We start from the raw sequence: 14,027 nt of genomic DNA, 5'->3' as shown, positions 1-14,027 counted from the left end.
GCGCGCATATACACATGCATTGCTTCGTATGTGCGTATCGGCTGTTTGCCCGCTTGCCTGCCTGCCGTCTGCTTACCAACATGTTCACGTGGCGCGGCTGCCGTTCAATGTACGAGCATTGAATAATCACGTGAAGCGTCAGCGATAGCCGTTCGTTGGCGGGCAGCGTTTGTCGCGTTGAAACGTGCTGACATAATTTGCGTAATCACACAACAACAACTAACCATCGCCAATGGAAAAGTTATGTGTGCTATTTATAAAATAAAAATTGATAATACGTACCGTTATTAGTTAAGGTTATAGATTTTCGCACATGTGGTGGCGCGCATTGGTGCGGGTCAAGTAGCCGGACTCATCTGCCGATAGTTATAATTAAAATGTGTGCAGCGCGGCTTGTTTACATAAACACAGGAGAACGCTGCGCTTTGTTGAGAAAAGTAAGAAGTAAATTTGAAGCGGCGCGCATCACGTTTCTTGTGAAAGTGCTGCTGATAAGCTTAGCAGGCGATGCGCTGCAAAGTAGTGAAGAAAAAATAAATAAGAAATTAAACGTGTAGGTATAGTTTTGAAGAAATTATTAGAAAAAATAAGTATTTATAAATTTTTTTAAGTAAATGAGTCTGCTTGTCACAGGGGCGTAGTCGGTGAACTCTTGGTTGAATTATTAAATTATTAAATAAATTAAATTTAATGCTTCAATTAAAAATGACAAAAGGCAAAAATGTGAATTTTCTAAAATTTAATAGCTAATTTGTTCAAACTTTCAATGGCTGTTCTATTTTACGGTATATATTGGTTAGTCGAAAAGCTTTTTCGTTTTTCTATGCAAACTTCAACTTTTTCGACTACCCAATAAATGTACTTAGCAGCTGCATAAAGGCCATTTTGAGACTTCGTTTGGATCCGTTGTTCTTTTAATTCGTTTTGAATAGCTCCAGCCCAGCTTAAGAGGTTTACAAATAGTTGAAAACAGATTCTGCGATCTCTTCGCGAGTTTTATAGATCACAATATATCCGTTTTTTTTCAGTAAGAACTATAATACCCTTTTATATTGGAAACCTTAAGGTCTGTAGTGGTTGACATAAGAACCCCAGCCCCTACCTCTCACACAGAGGTATTCTGAGGATATATTCTCCTTCAAAACCACCAGCTCTAGTACTCTATTGTGGCTTTTCGGTGCTCTTCTTCAAACCCATCAAATCTAATACTCCGTTTTGGTTTTCCGGCCATGTTTTCGAGGCTTAAGGAACCCCAGACGCCTACTTATCACATATAGTTATTCTGATGATATGCCCTCTGTACTCTCCTTCAAATAATTATAGCACTCGGTTATGGCCTTCCAGTCATGTTTTCGAGGATAAAGGAACCCCAGATGGTGATCTCTTGAACAAAGCGATAGTCTGGGAATGCACTTTTCTTCCAACCTATCATTTCTACTCTGTTATGGCTTTTTGGTCATATTTTCCAGCCTTAAAGAACACCAGACGCCATTCTCTCACAGAGATTCGTTCATACCCATCAGCTCTACTCTGTTACGGCTTTTCGATCACGTTTTCGAGGACTTATTTATGGCTATTAATAGTTGAGATAGGAAAGTCTTTTGTCACTCTAAACTTTTCTCGGGGGATTATTGAATTGTTTTCTTTATTTTCTTGGGTTATTATATTCTTTGGCTCAACTGAGAAATTCGGTCAAAAAATATATACATATATTATATATATTTGTTTGTATGTATTCATTGTATATGGAGAGTATAAATGAAATGTAATGTCGAATGCCGGTTCTTCTATGGAATACATATATACACATAACAATATATATATGTATAGTAGGTATAAGTATATAGTATATACATATTTAGTGTATGTAGAAACATATATGCGCTTATATGCTAGAATTATAGTCAATGTGCCATTAATCAATTTCGAATATAATTTTTGAACTTGAGATTTTTTATTTTCGTGCGGACGGTTTTTTTGTTTCTATTTCTTCCACGAACTTCCTGTGTGCGAAAAATAATATCATCTGTTTTGTATTTGCTTTTCTTTTACAAAATAATCATTATTTTTTTTTAATGAAATTTTGTGTTTTTGTGGCGTGTATGTTGCGAAAAAATATATAATCTTCCCGAAACTGTACCTTGTTATTGAAAAGTTTGCTTCCACTGGTTGTTTTTTTTTTTTATTAATAAGGCCGACAGCTGAGTGCACATGGCGGCGGAATGAGGTTTTGGGCATAAGTTATAACCTCAGATTTTTCTCTTAAGATGATTTTTTGTGTAGCCTTGTTCTGTCATCCTCGTGTCAAAATAAGCTGAAAACCGCCGCTTTCAAGACAAAATCTTAAGGGCTATGCCTGCAAATGCTATATAGTTTGCTTTTAGTAATTAATATATATATTTGTATACACAACAGACTGCATACTTGTATATATGTACATACATGTATGTATATTAGCTTGTATTCTTTTAATTGTGTCTTAACAAACAAGATTACTTGGCATTTTATGCTTATACTCTTCGCTGTTGTTGTTATTTTATTTATTTTAATGAAATATTTTATTGAGTCGTTTACTTATTATTCATAAAACTAGCTTATTTCGACGCAACTGTACCAGCAGTGTGATATTTATAAATTGCTTTAGAAAACTATTAGCTGATTTGTACGCAGCTAAGCTCTAGCGACTAAGAAAGCCTTTTAGGAAAATTGTAATTGAAAAAAAAAAATTAAATTTAGGGAATTTTTTTCTAAATATTGTTTTCGCCTCTACTTTCTTGTACATATTGTATGGAAAACGGTTTGGTTTAATTAAACGAAATCTCCGTTTTCAAAACTATCAGGTTTAATTAACAGTAACGAGTCTGAATTTTTTTAGTTTTTTTTGGTTAAATGAAGCTTAAAATCTCAGCTTTCCAACACTATATGGTATGACATAATCTGATTGGTAGCACTGGAGATATGCGACCGCAGCGACATCTATTGCGAAAATACGAAAATACTTTTTCGACTACCCAATATTATGCAAATCCGCAGGCTATGCGAGTAGTTTGAGCTCTCTGAGAGCATTTTTCAGAGCCTTTTCTTTGCTTAGCATAAGGTGCTCGCCTCTAAATTACTTCATTAATTTGATTATCTCTTACATTTTGGTTAAAGACCCTGTCTGTCTTTTCAAGAGGATTTCAGGACCAGTCGCCAGTTTCCAAAAACTTAGCTAATGCAGTCCGCTTTAAACACTTCAGCTCAGATATATAATAAAATACAAAAAAATAAGCAACAATTTGCAGACTCATCACTTGACAACGGTAAAAAGGTATCGCTGATACTTATTTGCTGAACTCGGCGACTAAGCGCCGGTTTAATCAATAATTATCACTAAATTGAACAAAAAAAAAAAAATAAAAAACAAAAAAATGAAAAACAAATGACATTGAAAAAAGCTTGGCTTTGATTAACCAATTATTAGGCTGCTAACGAGCGAGTCTCTAAAAAGAGCATTGGACTTTCAGTGATTTCTCTGAAAGTCTTTAAAATGAGCGCGAAACGGAAAACGACTTTAATTTCATCTAAAAATTTCTGTTGTTTGCTTTATTTAGTTTATTGAACAATCTGTAGTCACCTTAATACCTTTTTTTTTAAATACGAAGTCTATTTACTTTCGGTTATTCATATTTAAACGGGTAAACATTGTAAACGCACTGAGACATATTCCCAGCACAATTGGCATTATAATAGCCAAGTTTGTATTGCTTATTAGCGCTAGTCGTTTCGAAGGCATGTTATGATACATCTCCTTTTATATGCGCTTTCAGTGACGTCATAACATCTACGTTAATTGATTTAGCACACTCAAAGTGGACTGTTGTACTAATGAAGTTGTAAATATTTTACTTTTTAAATGTAAATAAATAATATAGTTTGTTATTTATTTACTTTTCGCAAACAACGAAAGTGGTGACTGTATATGTATGTGTGAGAAAGAAAATAATAAGTACACATATGGAAATTTGACGTTTAATCGATGAAAACCGATAACCAGGTAGTATATAAAGGTGTCTCAGGGATTAGAAATAGAAATTAATTGAGGTTTTGCACCGTGACCTACGGTCTATTGTGCCCTCTCCTATGACATATGGTCACAAAGGCCCAGCACTCAAACAAATTGTCGGAACTGGCTGGGCGCAATGGAGGTGATGTGATCCCTGTCAATGTAGATGGATCCAAAGGCTTTGAGTCCGCTTCTAAAAACTACTGGGAAATCTAGAATCAGGTGTTCTGAAGTTTCCGGCATTGTTTGACATTCATACATAAATTTAATGTGTTGCCAGGCGCGGGGATTATAGGTTTGCCTTAGACAACATTCCATACCAACTTTCGTAAAGATATCTTGTGAAATAAAAAAGTTTTTCATATAAGGACTTGAGTTTGAATTAATTTATTTTAAATTATTTTAAACGTCGCCTTATTAGCTACAACATAAATGATAGCTATCAACTTTCCATATTATTTGCTCACATAAATGCTCTGCCATCACATTTATTATTTTGTTGTTTATGTTTGCAAGTATTAAGCTCATTAAATTTTGTATAAAAAATACGGATTAAAATCTTTAAAAGCAAGCAAGTCTGAAATTAGCTTGTCTAAACACCTTAATTACGCGTTTAATGCCTTGTTTGCATTTCTCTTCGATTTCTTAAATCAAAAGTGCGATATTGATATGGTTGTGCAGTTGTGCACCAACAACTCACATTAAATTGTTATTGTTATTCTAATTAATGGCGAATTAAAAATCACACCAGAGCAGACTTCAAACACTATGCTCACATCCATTAATGTTGCTAAGTCAAAGGTCCATACACAACAACTGGCAAAGCCATCGCTATCGTATCAGAGCGGCGCTGATGCGCAACGTCTAGCCAGCAGCCAGCAGTCAGCAGTCAGCATCTAAATTTAGTCACACCAGCACCGCAATAAAGTCAACAATTTTGCGCTTCAATGCAGCCAGGTAGATAGCAGTTGGCTCAGCAGCTTGCTCGATGCTAGATAGCTATGTAGCATAGTCCTGCAGAGAAGTGCTTGCTGCCAGCCAAAGCCAAATGAAATTTATGGCAAACTAAACAAATGGAAAATGAAAAAAATAACAAGAAAAAAGTTAAAAATGGTTGAAAGGTGCAAGAAAATAAAAATAACTAAAGCAAATACTGCACAGCGTTGCAACAAGCTTGCATAGGTGTAGCGCTGCTGGAGTGTACACTTCGGTAAACTTAATTTAAACTGATAGCTGTAAAGTGGTGGTGGAATGGGTGCGCTGGCGGTGGCAGACAGCGCCAGTTGTTACGACGACGTCGAGTGTGACACATGTTATTGTTGCGGCTGCTGTTTTTTTTTTTAAGCAGCGCTGTTGCAACATTGTTGCGCCCTTCAGTCAGTGAGAGAAGTGGTCAGCCCAGCACTCAACTAACCCGCCAGTTTTTGCAGCAACTCCGCTTGATTTTCACATTTATCAGTCCGGTACATGGGTTCATTTGGCGCGTCTGCTCAACTACCCACTGTTACTTGGCGCTGCTGCCACCTTTCACTGGTTTTTTCTGCTGCCATTTGCACACCTGCCGCTGCCCTTACGTTCTTACTCCGCTTTTAAAGTTTTTATTTCTCTGCGCTACATGTTCGCTTACTTTTAAGGATAATAAATTTCGAAAGCTATATATTTGCCTGTGTCTGCGGCCATAGCTGCATGCATGTAACCGTTATGCCGTTAAATCAATCGTATAACTGTATGCTTGTGTGTTTGTTTGTCTGAAGTTATGCGCTCCATCTCTATCTCTTTATGCAAGCCGGAAGTGTCTTGGTCTCGGCGTTCCGCCACAAACTTCCGCTGTCGGTTGATTTCTCCGTAGCGGTTTTGTGTCTGGCTGCGCTGCTGCGCTGCTGCGTAGTGTTTGCTTGTGTTGTCCGGCATTTCGTGATATTATTGTTTTCACTCGTTTTTTGTACACAAAGTTGTTGAATTTAAAGTGCCACTTTAAACATTAAGATTTGGAACTTATGAATTCGCAATTTTCTTAAGCGCGGCTAAGCTGCAGAGCAAAGTTTCTTAAAGTGAATAACTAGATAATGTAAGATTGGCTGTGTGTTCTGTAGAATATGAGATTGCTTTTTTTCTGGTGCTAAAAATTAAGCAGAGATTTTGATTCTCAAAGTTTTATTCTTGAACATTTAAAAATTTCGTCACAGAAATAAATTTTGATATAATTTGAATTTGTTATTTTTGAAACTATTTTAAATTGCATGGCAACCGTTTTTGAGGGAAGGAAAATTCTAAATTTTATAGTTTCTCAGTGCAATTCTGCCAAAAAGTATGTTGCTATTGAAAAAATAAAAAATATTTTTAAAATAAGAGAGAACAAATGATGAACACATATGACAAAAAATATTGTTCTTTGGCAACTCTTTTGGGGTTTCATTAAGAAGAAAAATTCAAATTTTTTTAATTTTTCATAGCAGCACTGCTAGTGAGTATGGGGTTTATGGAAAGCTTTTTATAACAAAATTTTTAAAAATATTTTTAAAATCAGAAAGCACATAATTTTTTCCTAAAAAACATACCAAAAAATATTTTTCATTGACAACTCTAATTCTATAAAAAAAATGTATATGTCAACCTTAGTTATACTTCGGTGGAGGTTAACTTAATCTTTTGTTTCAGTAATGTTTGTAATTTCTAAATACCTGGCAACTCTGATCAATAACACATAATTCTATAGGAAATTTATCTGACAAACATAGCCTCTACTTCTGTAAGGGTTCTCTTATTTTTTTTTTTGTAATTCTTATAATATCTAAATTTCTAAAAACCTAGCAACATTGACATATTTTCAATCTTTTTATGACATTGGAACCCTAATCAAAAACGTTTTGCTTAATTTGTAAAAAATTTAGTTAACTACGAACGTTTTTTCTTATAAATTCTTAAACAAAATTTTAAATTTCTTTTGTGTTTTTTATAATTTCTTAATTTTTAAAAATCTGGCAACACTGATCAATGACATACTTTTAATCTTTATATGGCGTGGCAACCCTGATCAATAACTTTTTGCCAAATTTATAGAAAATTTCATTAAATACGGAAGTTTTTTCATATAAATTCTTAAAAAAAAATTAAATATGTGGCAATACTATGCTATTTTTGAGTAGAAAACTTAAAAAATAATTTACGCAATATAATTTACTGCCAGAACGAGCATATACATACTAATGTGAGAAGTGCTTTTATTTTTTTCGATTATCCAAAATACTCGTGGCAACCCTGCTACAAATGTTTTCTAAGCGAATGCTGTTCAATTTTTCTACCGTATCGCCACTTGAACAATTTCGACACTCATACGCCCCTCCGACCGCACACAGTACATATGCACCCGTGTGCCAATCAACTCTCTGCCAGCCGCAGCATTTTCGGGGTTGATGATTGCTGCTCTAGCAATTGCCAAACTCTAGTTTATGGTCACTTGTGCACATTTGCCTCAGCGATTCCAAAATTTAACCACTTTTTCATCGAAATTCATGCAAGTTTTCTTGCTTTTGATACTTTTCATATCTTTTTTTTAATAAAAAAAAACTTAGCTTCGTGTGCATGAATATAGAAAAGGGGAAAATTCATAGGTGAATTTTGAATGGTTGTTATGTATGTATGTGTGTGTGTGCATGCATGCATAGTTGAGCAGTCAATGTGGAGAGCTCTTAGAAATGCACTTAAGTGGCACACGGTTGTATGGACACATATGTATGTATACATATATTCATACATACTTGTACATCCAAAAATATGTACGTTTATAAGTAGTGGGGCAGCTTACAGGCCTTAAATACCCTATGTGTCCAAATAGCTCTGCTTGGGTATGAAAATTAAAATTTTTTAAATTAAAATTGAATTTAAAAAGAATTAATTTTAAGTATAATTCTTATTTTCCTTCTTTATTGGCGTAGACACCGTTTACGCCGTTATAGCCGAGCTTACGACAGCACGCCAGTCGTTTTTACTTTTCTCTGTTTGGCCCTTCTCCACCTAGTCTTTCCAACGAGGACTTCTTCTTCCTCTGCGTCGCCGGCCCCCCGGTACTGCTTCGAATACTCTCAGAGTTGGAGTGTTTTCAGCCATTCAAACGACATGAGTTAGCGAGTCGCTGTCTCTTAATTCACTGAACTATGTCAATGTCGTCATATATCTCATATAGCTCATCGTTCCATCGAATGCGGTATTCGCCGTTGCCAATGCGCAAAGGACCATAAATCTTCGGCAGAACCTTCTTCTTGAAAACTCGTTGCGCCCGATCATCAGATGTCATCGTCCATGCCTCTGAACCATATAGCATGACTAGGATGATGAGTGACTTATAGAGTTTGGTTTTTGTTTCTCAATTGCCTATTCAGTCCGAAAGAGCACCTGTTCACAAGAGTTATTCTACGTTAGATTTCGAGGCTGACGTTATTGTTGGTGTTAATGCTGGTTCCAAGATAGACGAAATTATCTACGACTTCGAAGTTATGACTGTCAACAGTGACGTGGGAGCCAAGTCGCGAGTGCGGCGACTGTTTGTTTGATGACAGGAGATTTTCGTCCTGTCTTCGTTCACTGCTAGACCCATTTGCTATATAGCAGTACTTTTCGTACTGTGGAAGGCGGCTTTAAAGTCGACGAAGAGATGGTGTGTGTCTATCTTACTTTCACATGTTTTTTCCAAGATTTGGCGCGTGGGGAAAATCTGGTCAGTTCCAGGTCCCAACCCTTTGATCTTTCAGACAGTGCGCTCGATAGAATCGTATATGCGATGTTGAAGAGGCTTATCCCAAGGTAATTGGCGCAGATTGTGGGATCCCCCTTTTTTTGGATTGGACAGAGCACCCTTAGGTTTCAATAGGACCATATCTTGCAAAGATTAGCTGCTGTATTTGAATAGCTCGGCCGGTAATCCATCGAACTCAGCAGCTAACCGGTGCAACAAGAGTTTGCTACGGTGAAACCTTCCGTTAGTCGCCGCATCTTTTCGTAGAATTTTCATCATTACCCTTTTCTGCCAGATTGTCTAGCTTTTCATACTCACAGATTTCGGCCTCTTTTGTCTGCATACGCGTTTCGCTTCCCTCTTCAACTCTCGGTATCTATCCCACCCCGCTCGTGTTGTGGCAATTTCAACCTGGTACAATTCAAAGTTTCATTTCAAGTTATTTAAGGCAACATTAAAACGTGAAAAAGCTTCGAACTAGCAAGTTTAATTAAAATGAGACTAGTTACAAACAAGCTGATTAAAAACTAGTTTATTAGCCAAGCAAAAGCAATTGGATTTGTGTCTCTTTGAACTACAACATATTCAACTACAGCAATAAAGCTTCAAATACGTAACTAGTTTATAACAAACTAGTTTCGTAACTAGTTGTAGTTGACTAACAAACTAGTTGCTAGATTATTTTGACAAAATGCAGCGTAAAGAATAACAAAAAAATTCTATTAAATTTTGCTACTTCGTCAAATTTCCTTCTAGGTATGCAACTACTAGATATGTACATACATACCTATGTATGTATATGCAGCATATGTGGCCCGTAGCTCGAGTGGTCAGCTCAACTGGCTGCTTTAATTTGATTTATTATCCGTTGCCAAATTCAGATTTTGTGTGGCAAAATGGCCGAAAACAAAAAGGACCAGCGAATAAAAGTAGCAAAAATATAAGAAAATATGTAAATGCAATGAAATTGAAAAGAATATGCAGACACATGTATGTACATATTTGTAAATGGCAATTTCTATATTTTGTGCAGCTTTTTTATATGTATATGTATGTATGAATGTATAGATATTTTTTTCCGTCCTGCAGCTGCTGCCACCGCACATATTAAATGCCGTAAATTTTAGGAAACTTTTTGCAAAAATAATTCTTTTAACTTGCTGTTGCAAATATGACTCTTTGCTGAATGGCAAATAGCAAAAACAACGCATCTTTGTCATGCGTTAATTTCACGCTGCGCTTGCTGCGGCGCATACTAACTGCTCGCCATTAAATATTTGCTTTGTTTGCGCCCTTCGCCCGCGTCACGCCTGAAACTATGCTCGGAACGCATTTGCATGTAAATTAGCGCCGGCGCATATGTAATGTTTTGTGCGCATTTTGTTTTTGTTTGCACACTTTCGACGGCGTCGTGATTTGCGGAAACGGGAAACACAAATTTTCTAAGCGTAAAATTTAATTGACCGAAACCGAAAGTGCATTCCTTGCGCTACTAAGCGTGCTTTTATTGCCGCGGCTTGCGTTTTTGTTTTGCCTTCTTTTCCGGCTGTGTATAACGCTGTGTAAAGCGCGCGAATGCTGAAGCTGTTGACATTTGTGTAGAATGCTGCGCGAAAATATTTTATGTTTGTTTTTGTAAAATAGCAAATGCGGTCTAATTTTATGGCTTGGCAAGCTGATTAAATGGGATTTGCTGCGGCAAATAAGATAAGGGACTGGTGATTAATGTTATATAATCATATAAAAATCGTTAAAAGAGTTTCGGAAGGGGTCAAAAATAACTTTTACTGAATTTTATTCTGCTGAACGCCTTACTTTCCAACCCAGAGCCAGAAAAGCTAGCAATTATTGAAGCTCCAAGTTACTTTGTGTACTCTAAGATCATGGAAGAAACCAACCCATAAAGATTTTCATATTTAGACGACATTTTAGAAATATTTGGAAGATTACACTTCAGTTCTAGTCTTTCTTTCTGGCATCAATTGAAAAATTACGTTAGTCTTTCCCTCGAAGAGCTGAAGAGTTTCAATTGAGGGCTGTTAAATCTTTCTGTAGCCCAACTTTGAGACGCGCGACCCATCTAGTATAGTAGTATAAATAGTTTTCAATTTAATCAGTTTGAACCCTTCACAAAGCTAAATAACTTCCATTCGATGTTGTTGAAACTTTCCTACTTTGCAAGTAAGAGAGTCCCAACTCAAAATACCGAGCAAAGTCCTGTTTATTTGCGGACCGTACAAAAATACCGCAAGGTTTCTCTAACTTCAGTTACTTTACTAGATGTGTTTCCGCTCCTATTAAATCCACAGCTCGGTTTTGGTTTTTACTATGCCCTGATGCAGCTGCCTTATCAACTTGATTTGAGTGTGTGCTTACTATTCGGCCGATTGAGAGTTCCTGCTGTTAGCAGTTACGTTTAGTCAAGATTAAGTTCGCGGGATGTCATTTCTAGAGCTGCTGCAGGACTTTGTGTCGATAATTACGGGCTCAATTAGAATTGAGATTTTCGCGCCAGAGCAGACAGGCTTGGTTCTACCATTGGCTGCTTAGACGCCCTTGCCTTCGTAGTCATGAGTCTAGAATCGAAGGAGCTTTTCGCTGGAGCATCGTCTTCCATGCGTAGAACATGTCCTAACCAGCGCATTCGTTATTTTTTTGTGCTTGACTATGTATATGCAGTGCAGGGTTCCCCCTTCAGTGATTTTCATCATTACGCTGACAGCCCTTGGCCGTATAAAACTTCGGGTCCATTCCGGTTATGTAGACCTGACTTTCGTGGGAGCAGCCAGTCTCGCGCCGATCTACCTCATTTACTGGTGCAAAGGTATCTTTGGAAAATTCTTTTTAAGAATTGATGAATATGAGTTCGGATTTTACGAGTTTCCTTGCATTTTCATACACTAATTCCTTACTCTACCTTTAGCCCATAACTTCTTGTGCAAATATTTCTATTTGCCATATTGAGGAAATCTTTTACGTTCTTCGGAATTTTCTCCACTTTAGTCGCTTGAATTTCGAACTTTTATTTGCCATTAGCAGTGCAGTTAAACGGCAACGCGCAGCACCCAGTTGGACCACGCGGCTCTCCGCAAGAGAGATGGAGTGAGGTGAGGTGCAGGTATTAGGGCAAATGGTTTGCCGTGTGAAATGGGTGTGATGTGGCGCTAACAATATTGAATTTGTAGTGGCAGCAGCAAATACCTCCGTCTAGAACTATTTGTATGTATGTGTGTGTGTGGGGGAAATGAGGAAAGCAAATATTTTGCTGCGCTTGTATGCCGAGCCAATCGAGCTGAAATTGTGAGTCCACAAGTGGCTGCAGGCGGCACGGCGATGTCTTTGCGTTGTGTTTGTTGTTGCCTGTGTGTTTGTTGCAGCAAATGCCAATAGTTTTGCTCGTTCGAGGTATTTTTTATATACATATTTTTTATTTGCCTTGGCTGAACCCACATCCTGTGGGTATTTCAGCGAATTTGTTATGAATTTTTTTCGTGAACTACATTCGTTGCTTTTATGGTTGCAGAGGAATTCTGCTTGTTTGTACACTTTATCTCCTGCCGAAGCTGGCTTGCGGCAACTATTGACGTAGAGAATTTAAGTTTGGCCAATAAAAATCAAACTGGTGTGCGGGGGTTAGCAAAATATTGCTATATTTTTAATCTTGTAAAGTTGCTCATAAATATTTTCGTCACTAAAATGATATTCAATGCTTGCAGCATTTGCTTGTTGCATTTATTGCTTTGGATAGTAACTTAAAAAAATAAGTAAAAAGAAAATGTTGCACATTATAAAGTTTCTAAGAGCTATATACTTTATTAGTAATTTTTCAAAGTTTGTTTTAGCTCCAAAAATATTGGAAAATTAAATAGCAAAATTAAATTTCCAAGATTTTTTATATCAAAAATATGTCTGAACCATTTTCGGGGTTAAAAAAATTTTTTTACACTTTTATTTTGTAAATTTAACGTTCATAATATTTTGGAAAATAATTTTAAACACATTTTTTTTGTAAAAAATATTTTTTTTTTTGCAAATTATAAATTTTTAAACAACTTTTTTTCAAAATTTTTTTTAGACATACTTTTTCTTAGAAATTACAAATTTTATAAACATTAATTCTTTTGCAAAATATAAATTTTCAAAACAAAATTTTTTGTTGCAAATTACAAATTTTATTTATTGGGTAGTCGAAAAAGTCTTTTCGTATTTCTAATCAAACTTCAACTTATTTTTTTATATTTGTAATGAACTTTAATTTGGTAGACCACTTTTTCCCTAGAGACATTATTCCATTAGTATAATATTTTTCTGGTTTCTCGGCGAAAAACTGCGACAAGTAATTTCCACAGGCTTCTCTTGGAGCCAATCTCTTTCCATTAAGGGAGTTCTGCGTTGACCGAAACAAAAAACTGGCAGACCGATGGTGCAAGGTCAGGGCTATATGGTGGATGCATCAATACTTCCCAGCCAAGCTCTCCCAGTTTATGCCGAGTCATCAAAGATGTGTGTCGTCTAGCGTTGCCCTGATGGGATGTTTTTTGATTGCTTGCTTCAATCTCATCAATTGTTGACAGTAAAGCGTAGAATCAATCGTTCGACCAGGCTGGAGTAGCTCATAGTGGATGATTCCTTTCCAATCCTATCAAACATTCAGCATAGTATTTCGAGGCGTCAATCCTGGCCTTGCGACCAGTTTTTGAGGTTCACCACGCTTGGACCATGATCTTTTTCGCACATTATTGTCGTATTTGATCCACTTTTCGTCTCCTGTTACCATTCGCTTCAGAAATGGTTCGATTTCATTTCGTTTCAGCAAATAATCGTAGAAATATTAATTCAGTCTATTAAATTTTCCACAGACAATTCATGTGGTACTCAAACATCGAGTTTTTTTTGTAGCCAGCCTTTTTTGAATGGTTCAAAACCATTTGATGATGAATGTTAAGTTCCTTGGCGTTGTTATGGCTGCTTATGTGACGGTCATGGTCAATATTTTCCATAATTTCATCCACTTTTTCAACGATAGGTCGACCAAAGCGAGGTGCATTTTTCAGAACGAAAGCGAGCGAACCATTGTTATGCTATACGAACTGATACAGCATCGTCTCTGTAAACTTCAAAAATTTCATTGGTGGCTTGCGTGGCATTCTTTCCTTTTTATACAAAAATTTCAAAATATAGCGAATTTTCTTAATTTTTAATTTTCACATTTTTGAACAGCTGTAACTTCCCCGAATTTAATTGTTTTTG

The sequence above is a fragment of the Bactrocera tryoni genome, chromosome 4, assembly GCF_016617805.1.
Source record: "Bactrocera tryoni isolate S06 chromosome 4, CSIRO_BtryS06_freeze2, whole genome shotgun sequence".
Classification (NCBI taxonomy): domain Eukaryota; kingdom Metazoa; phylum Arthropoda; class Insecta; order Diptera; family Tephritidae; genus Bactrocera; species Bactrocera tryoni.
The sequence above is the reverse complement of the archived record's forward strand: the minus strand, read 5'-3'. Positions refer to the sequence as shown.